The sequence below is a fragment of the Cornus florida genome, unplaced genomic scaffold, assembly GCF_030987335.1.
Source record: "Cornus florida cultivar Cherokee Brave unplaced genomic scaffold, ASM3098733v1 CherokeeBrave_3.0.0_Hap2_Chr01, whole genome shotgun sequence".
Classification (NCBI taxonomy): Eukaryota; Viridiplantae; Streptophyta; class Magnoliopsida; order Cornales; family Cornaceae; genus Cornus; species Cornus florida.
Window position 1 is genome coordinate 15,445,427 of NW_026775571.1, and position 9,352 is coordinate 15,454,778.

At 35.0% G+C, this 9,352-nt stretch overlaps 1 long non-coding RNA gene across 1 annotated transcript; it reads left to right on the top strand.

The window, feature by feature from the left end:
- Positions 1-7,034: 7,034 nt before the first annotated feature.
- On the top strand, positions 7,035-9,045 carry LOC132305397 (uncharacterized). Its single transcript, XR_009481685.1, has 2 exons — positions 7,035-7,353; positions 8,848-9,045. It is a non-coding gene; the product is annotated as an uncharacterized LOC132305397 (long non-coding RNA).
- Positions 9,046-9,352: the final 307 nt, after the last annotated feature.

Consider the following 9,352-nt stretch of genomic DNA (forward strand, 5'->3'; position numbering starts at 1 on the left):
TCCTAATTCGCAATTAGTTCAATGCTTCTATGAAAGCTTATCCGATACATACAAAGATATGGTTGTTACTTCATGTAGAGGCACCTATTTGGAAAGGCATGAGGATAATATTTGGAATCTTTTTGAAAAAATGAGTGAAAATTCAATGCGTCAATATTCATTTTCTAGGGGCGGTCGTAATTTAAATGTGGGGGGGAGGAAAAATCTATGTCAAGTAGATAGTTCCATGGAAATTGCTGCCAAGATATAAACTCTTACTTAAAAGCTTGATAAATTCCTTTTGAGTCAAAGCTCGGCAAATCAATTATCATCTTCTTCCCATAATCATAATGAAATATGCATCACTTGTTCTAGCTACACTAACAATACTTCCAATTGTCCTCTTGGACAAGTCTGTCCAAGTGAGTCTTAAGAATAAATAAATGCTACTTTCATTTATCAAGGGAACGATCCCTATTCTAATCAATACAATTCGAGGTGGGCGAATCATCCAAACTTTTCTTGGAAAAATTAAGGAGACAGTGCAAATCCTCCTCAAGGTCAAAGTTTCCAAGCAAAGTATGTGCCCCCTCATCTCCAAAATGCAAATTCTAAAGGGTATCATCCTTCATCTTATTCTCCCCACCATGGGAATCACCACTCCAATCCTTAAGCTTCCAATTCTTAATCTTACTCTCATCTACCTCAAGCACCTCCTAGGAAATTCACATTTAAGGACAAGGTTTTGGCGGCCTTAGGTAGTCTTAAAGCTAACAATCAATTACTCCACTCTCATTCTTAATCCATATAAAAGCAAGAAATCTAAATTAGGTAAATAGCTAATTCGTTGAATACAAGAGAGAAGGGTAAGTTGCCCAGCCATTCTAAGCCTAATCCTAAGGTGCAATACATGGTGGAAACAAGTCCTTCATCAGGATTTACCACCCATGAGTAAGTGCAAGCTATAACCATGTTGAGAAGTGGTAAGCAAGTTGACAATAGGGTAGAGAGACCAAGTGAAGTTAGTGAACCAGTGTGTAACCAAATGGTTGCCCCCGTCCCATTCCAAATCCCATTCTTACTTCATTTGATGCAAGTGGTTCTAAAAAGAACCTTCCATCATTATCATCATCATCATCTCCCCAATTAGAAAAGCTTTATGAGCCAAAAGCTCCATTTCCTCACGCTTTAAGAGAGACTTCACCATTTGGGAGACAAGAGGAAAAAATCCATGACATGACGGAGGTTTTTGAGCAAGTCTAAATCAACCTTCCTCTTCTTGATGCTATTAGACAAATTCCACCCTATGCCAAGTTCTTGAAGGACTTGTGTACTCAAACGAGGAAGAGTAGGGGACAAAGCCCTAAGAAAGTGCTTCTCATGGAGCAAGTGAGCTCCATCTTTCTACATAACACCTCGCCTAAGTTAAGAAACCCCGGTGCTCCAACCATTTCTTGTGTCATTGGGACCCATGAGGTTCGTAGGGCTCTTCTTGATTGAGGGCCAAGTGTTAACCTCATTCCTTACTCCGTGTATATGCAATTAGGTTTGAGTGACTTGAAGCCAACTTTGGTAGTACTCCAATTAGCCGATAGATCTACCAAGAAGACTAGGGGAATTGTCTTGGACATCCTCATTAAGGTTGATAAATTCTACTTTTCAGTTGATTTTGTTGTGCTAGATATCGAGCGGGTCCCCAATCCCACTAATCACATTCCTATCATCTTAGGAAGACCATTCCTTGCCACCACTAATGCAACTATCAATTATAGGTTCAGCATTATGGACATCTCTTTTGACAATATAATGGTTAAGCTTAATGTGTTCAACGTGAGCCAACATCCCATCAATGAAGGAGAGTGTTTCCTTGTGGATTGATGCTCCCCTCGTGCGTGCCACAATAATGTGTGTACACTTTGGAAATGTGCTGGAAAAATGTGTCAAGTGTGCATATAAAACCACTTAACTCTAATATAATGAAGTATAGTCAGAAAGGGATCATCCACAGGGATTTGAAGGTACTTGGAATTAAACTTGGCTTAATAGATCAAGAGATTGAAAAGAGTTTGGTTTGGTTTGTTACTCTAATGTTCAATTGAAATTAAGCAATGCAAAGTAAATTAAAGCCAAAGAAAGTAGATAATGAGTGCTCAAATGTGACGCATTTTAGCACCTAAGTTAGGGTATTTTAGTCCATTCATCTATCTTTATTTTCCCGTTTTAGTACTTATTTGTGTTTTAGTCTATTTCAGGTCAACAAGGTTTAAACGGGCTAAAAATGGTCCATTACAGCCTTTTTAGAGTCGAGCAAAAGTTCCAAGAAGATTTTAGAAAAATCCGAAAAAAGGTAAAAAATGCTGAATTTTTGGATGATCGAGAATTTTTCGATCAATCGAAGATTTCTTCAATCGATAAAAAATACACTGGCAGGGAGCTGTCTAATTCTTGCGCGCCCAAATTGTACTTACAACATAGCTGCGGGATTGGATATTTTAGGGGCTTATTTTCTGACTTGTTCACTACTCCAAGAACCTTGTATTTAAAGGGAACTGAACCATTTTGTAATATATCTTTTGTCTTCAATTTTATTTTATTGTAATTTTTATTTTTTCTTTCTAGAAAAGTTAGAAATTAGAGTTAGAAGAAAAGAGAAGAGTGGAGGCACCAAGAACGCATCTCAAAATCTACACATATTCTCTCTAAAATTCAACAAAGAAAAAGGGGAAGGAGATGGAACCATTTTTGGGGATTGCCCTTAAGGATTCCAAGATCACACCCACCTCCTCCATGATTGGCTAGGCTTCTCCTTGGGGCTTGGATGAGCCCTAAGTTTGTAATCTAAACCTTTATCTCTTTTATACTTTTTGGGGAATCATATCTTGTGATTAATGTTTTAGCCTTGTGAATTTAATGAAACTTGGGTTCTCCTTTGATTTCTATGGATTAATTATTTCTATTAATTCTCTATGTGATTACATATTGTCTTATGTGTGATTATTTGGGAATTGATCTCTCCACTAGTTTATTTATATTAATTGCATGTCTATATATGGTTGATTGAGAATCTAGTGATAGCTAGACATGATTTTTATTAGATGGGCTTGTCAATTAATTTGATGGATTATACTTATGCTTGATGGGTTGTTCTATAATTTAATTCATGGTTGTAGGTAGGTAGACGATCTTTACTTAATTTGATATTTCATGGCTTATTATTGCAAATTCCATGATTTTCTAGATTGATGTGTGCTACAATTGTGACTAATTTGATGGGTCATGCTTAGAATTGATGGATTGTTCTACACTTAGTTTATTTGTTGGTTAGGTAAACAATTCATTATTGAATTTGATGGTCCATGCTTAATATTGCAATTGGCAGTCGCATTTTATGCACAAGAAGGTTTTCCCCAAATTAGTTGAAAGTGTGTTGTTTGGTGAACAAGCTTGGTAGCGATTCCAATGCACCCCAAGACCTCACTTCTCATCTCTTAAATCACCCCTAACTCAACTTAGTTCATTTTAATTAAATATTTGCTAGAGTAATCAACTAACTTAACCTTTGTAATCAATTGATACATTAGAGTCGAAATTAAATTCCAACACGTATAATCCCTGTGGACGGTCCCTACTCGCTATGCTTCATTAATTGTAGTAGTGATTTTTATAAATATAAATTTGACTAGAAAGGCTTCCGAAACCACATTCATATTTTGACCTTGCAGAGCGACCTCTCACATTAAAAAGTTCGTTTTCTAAACACATAGAAAAGGGGCTCGTTAAATTTTGGCGCCGTTACCGGGGACTAACGGTTTTGTTGGAATTAGATTAGACAATAGTGTTCATTTGATTGCTTCTATTTTTATTTTATTTTCACTGTATATTCATTTCTCATTCTTGATATTACTTGTCAAATAGGTACTTGACTACATGAAAGGCAAACTTTGGAACTTGAAGCAATCATTAGAGCTTAAAGCTAGTATTGGAATTTAAAGTTACTTAAGGACTTTTGTGAGCAATTCTTGGAACTCTTGTATTTTAATTATGCACTTCTTTGCGTGCTTGTGATAGCCATTATTGAGGCTAATTTCATTGTTTTATTTTAAGTCAAAGTAGCGGCCCATGTGGAGGCCCAAATTTTTTTTTTTTTTTTTTTTTTTGCATTTGGATTTTAATTATGAATGGAGGAATTGTTTAATCCAAGTTTGGGGGGGGGGGGGGGGGGATTACATCCCTTCACCTTATGCCCTTCCATTATATTTTGATCCTTATGAGATTGAGTCTAATGTTCAACATGCATCATTTTATTATACACTTAATCACTCTTTTAATCCTTCGTATGACTATTGCCCTCCTCCACTATTTTATGAAGAACCACCTCTATCACCTTATTCACCCGAGTTTCAAGAAAAATTGTTAGCTCTACTTGATGGGTTTAATTCACAAACTCAACTTATCCTTTCACATTCTCAAATTTTAGCCAAGCTTGAAGCTTAAGTTGAGCAAATTGCAAGTACTCTTTCTCGTCAAGAGGAAGAGGAAGAGGCAAATGAAAAAATGGCAATAATTTCGATTTGTATAGATGAGGATGATAAGGGTGAAGAGGAAGAAGTAGCAAGTGAGCAATTTGAGGAATTAATGAGTCCACCAATGACTAATTCAATAGAGCACAACATGAATAATGAGGACTTTCCTTATTTTGATCATGATTTTATCTCGGCCTTTGATACTTTAGAGAGTGAGGAAATGGTGACCACTATAGAGGTAGGAGAGGAGGAGGAGGAACGTGTTGAAGAGGGCCTTCCTTCTATAAACTCCAAAGATCCTCTTGAGACATGCCTTTTTGAAATGTATAAAAATTTGTGGTTTTGACCTTGAAAGCTCCAAAAATGAAATAAACTTTTTAATGGACTCCTTAGCTAACTTGGAAGGTGAGGAGATGGTGATTTTTGAGGAAGAGAAAAATGATGAAGAGAAGGTGTTTCTTGATATTCCAATTGAGTCTTTGAAAGACTTTGCCTTGCTAAATGCAAGGCCATTCATCATTGATTTTATTTTCAAGACCGTGGATGAAAGGAACGAAATCATCTCTTTCATTTCTTTTTTAATCATTCTTTTGGAGGATGATTTCATTGTTGTAAGTGAGGCATTAAATGATAAAATGAAAAAGAGGGTCAATGAGGATGTTTCATATCCGGTCTTTGATACTTTCGACTAGTGGTCTTGCTAGAGATGTTAAACACTAGCATTCGTAGAGTTTTTAACTCTATTCCTCTCCCATTTCTTTTTATTTTTTAGTTCTTGCGGCATCTAAATATGTTTCATTGAGTTTTATTGATTATTCATGCATTTTGGGGCCTTAAAAAAATTTATGTCTTTGAAAATTTTTTAAAACTCAGCATTTTGTGCCCAGGCAGCGCCCAGTTCGATCGATCGAAGACTTTTTCGATCGATCAACACTTATTCCGATCGATCAAAAATGGTTTCAATTGATCAAAAATAATTTCGGTTGATCAGAATTGCATCGGAAATTTTTGATCCCTGGCCTCAGCTTTCAGGTGGTTTCGATTGATCATGGCTCACCTTGATCAATTGAAGTATCTTTGATCGATCGAGCACTGTTCATAAAATAAAAAAAAAAAATTATATCACTTACTTCCTTGCATTTTCATTCTTTGCATGTTTATTTGTTTTATTTTTGTGCGTGTGTACGCACTTGTTATATAAAAAAAAATAAAAAATAAAATAAAAGAGTTATTATTTTTGTTTTTCATTATTTTGTTCCTGCATAATTTCTTACTTTTTGTTTTTCATTTCTTGTATTGTACATATTCTTTCATTACATTTTACCTTTTTTATTTTTCTTTTTGTATTTTGTTCTTGCATTTTATTCTTTGTTTTTCTTGCATTTTGTCTATACATGTTTTCATAAAATGAAAAATACAAAATTTTGTTTCACCATTGTGCCCTTATGTGTAGTCATGCTACTTTTATATTTTCTATTGGGCTTGATCTCATATCTCTCTTTCATCTTGTGCTATATTGCTTTAGAATGCTTGATCTACTTATCTTATCCCATTAAAAATTTTATGTGAGTTTGCTAGTGTGGTTATTCAAGTAGGTTGTTGATTCCAAGTTTGGGGGAGACGTCTTTCGAATTAGATCATTGCCGGGCTTTATGTCTTTGCCACCACGGTTTATTCTTTCTATCTTTTCCATTATTCTCATTGCACATTGAGGACAATGCGCGACTTAAGTTTAGGGGTAAGGTGACTTTGTTACATTTTACTTAAGTTAGAGCTTTAATTACATGATTGAGATGTGAAATCCTTGTTATTGATAATTTTGATCTTTTGAGGACCATGATATTTAAAATTTAAAAATTTCTTGACTTGAGAGTCTAATACTTCTTGTATGCCTTGTGGATGCCATTTAGGAGTAATTTTTTTTTGAAAGATTGATATCTTGCTTGCATTTGTGGTCCACATCATCTTGATTTTGTGATTGCTTTGATATTCACTCTAGGATTCTACACTAGCACAGGCGCACACTAGCATCCATTTGTGGGGTACCTGCTTGTGAGGACTTGCATTTTTATCATTTTTTCGAACATTTTAGCATTCATGTATTTTATTTTTATCGTCAAAAATATGATTATTTTGCAAATGTGAATTAAACATCATTATGTGTTAAGAAATATTATAGATTATATTATGCAAAGAGCATATTTGTCAATTAGTATTTCATAAAAGGCATTATGGACTTTTTGTTTTACAAATGGAATACATGGTATTTGATAATTTGATAAAGGGCAAAGTAGACTTTTACTATGCAAAATAGCATAATTGGCATTTGGTTAGTTATGAAAGAGTATTCTTGACTTTTATCATGCAAATGGCATGAATGGTATTTAGTAGGAAATAAAAGGACTTTTGAGTCAATTCTTATGATTTTGGTTTTAATCCATAGAGGGGATGACATGTGTTGGTGTATGTGGTTGTACCATATCCATTCATTTTATAACATATAGTATGCCTAGTGTTTTGTTCTTAGAAACCATTTTGGTAAAACCCAATTTTTGTGCTTTCTATTTCCTTTCCATAGTGATAACTTTTAAGCTAAATTTTAGAAGCTTTGTGTTGGGATTTTGATGGTGCTTTGTGAAGGAAAAATGTTCCTTAGATAGTGAGGGTTCTTTTGATATCAAACTTGAGTCCATTTCTTTTGTTGCTGGGTTTGGAAAGTGGTGTTAAAAGAAAAGGGTTTTGGTTGCAAACAAAGAAGGAAGTGTTCTTCATTTTCTACCTTGGAAGGCTTTAATCCATCATTTGAGTTGCTTTAAGTTGTGATTGCTGCTGAGTTTCAAGCTTCTTTGAGGTAGGATTACTTAACTCTCACACCCTTTACCTTTAAGGAATCAATTCTATGTATTTTGTGCTTAAAACATTGGCAGTTACTTGTTTTTCGCAATTCTAGAATCACAGTAACCTGAACTTCAAAGGATCATAACGTCCTTGTTTTAAGTCCAAATTGAGCGATTTTTGAGTCTAAATTGACTAGCTCGAAACAAGATTTCCAATGATACCAAATTCAGCCTTACATTCCAACTGTGGAAAAAGTTATGACCTTGTAAACATAGGCTGCCAGTTTTGCGCTGTAATCTGCAGAATTTCCTGCACATCGACCTAAACTTCAACTGACCACAACTCCCTCATTTTAAATCCAAATTGAGCAATTTTTGAGTCTAAATTGACTAGCTCAAAACAAGATTTCCAACGATACCAATTTCAGCCTTAGATTCTAACTGTGGAAAAAGTTATGACCCTATAAACATAGGCTGTCAGTTTTACACTGTAATCTGCAGAATTTCTTGCACAGCGACCTGAAATTCAACTAACCATAACTTCCTCATTTTAAATCCAAATTGAGCGATTTTTGAGTCTAAATTGACTAGCTCAAAACAAGCTTTCCAATGATACTAATTTCAGCCCTAGATTATAACTGTAGAAAAATTTATGACCTTGTAAACATAGGCTATTACTTAAAAATTAGAATGTTGGTTGTTATGATATGGGAAGTTTTGTACTTGATTTCCTAAATGTTATTAAGCATTGTTTACGTTGTTATATGGTAAATGTGAGTTAGAAAGCATGCTTCTTATGTTATACAACTATGGGTTACTTAGCCTGTTAATTTACCATGCTTGTGTGTGGATTAAAATGCAATACCATGATATTATATATGAGTTGAGATTTCCATATTTACTTCATTATCTGTACACATGTTATACAAATGTACATGCATCTCACATGAGCATGTAGGTGATGTTGGAATGAGAAGGAAAGTGCAAATGTTTTATTAAATGGTTTTGAAAACTGGATAACAGGGAGGTGCCTTGTATCCGTGAGTTTGGAAAAGAAAAAGGGAATTGAATCAAAGATTTTAAAACCGGAGAAGGAGTTGCCTTGTCTGTGTAGTTAATGGAAATCTAGAGAAGACGTAGGAGTTGTCTACGCGTAATTGTGTCACTAGGCCCTAAATGATTATAAGGAGTTGCCTTGGATCAGGGATAGATGATCAATTCTCTTCTCGTGGTACAGGGAGCAGCTCTGGCCGGATTACATTAACTTTTTGTGATGGAAATGGGATTTTGGGAAGTGAGAGGTGTCAGTGACATTAGCATTGGCATTGGCGTTACATGACACTTCGTTTTATTATCTTATATGATATGTTGCTTTCCCCTGAGCTTGTATGATCCCTTTATCTTTTATCTGTCCTTTGTTTGGATTCACGGAGGTATTAAGGAGTGCACTTCAAGTAATTCCTGCTGAGTTGTGATTGCTCATTCCTATTTTATACATATCTTTTCAGGTCATGGCATGGATGGTATGGAGGGTGTTCCTCCTCAACTGTAGACAGAGTCGGGGCTAGTGTTGTAGTGTTTTGTTTTGCATAATAGACTATGTTTTGTCTTATATTTCTTTATGATTTTCCTGGCATGTAATAAATGTTCTTTTAGACTTTAAAACTTTAAAGTTTTAATATTGGCATCTTATCTATTTATTTTCAGTCTTGATTTTATAAAGGGAAATGGATAGGTGGATGTGTGGTTGAGACAGGTTACAATGATATTTATTAATTTTGAGACTGTGATTATTTGTGTGTTGTGTTCACAATCCAGACCACGGTCTAGGGGCGTGACACTGCTTTATTGACTATTGATTTGATTATATCCCAATTGAGCTAGTAGTGCATTGAAAGTTTTCATTCTTGATAAAGGTGGATAACAAACCCTTTTCACTAAGTATCCGAGATTCTAGCCTCATCAAGCATTGAATTTCTCGAACCGAAAGGTGGAGGGCCCAAACTCTATGTT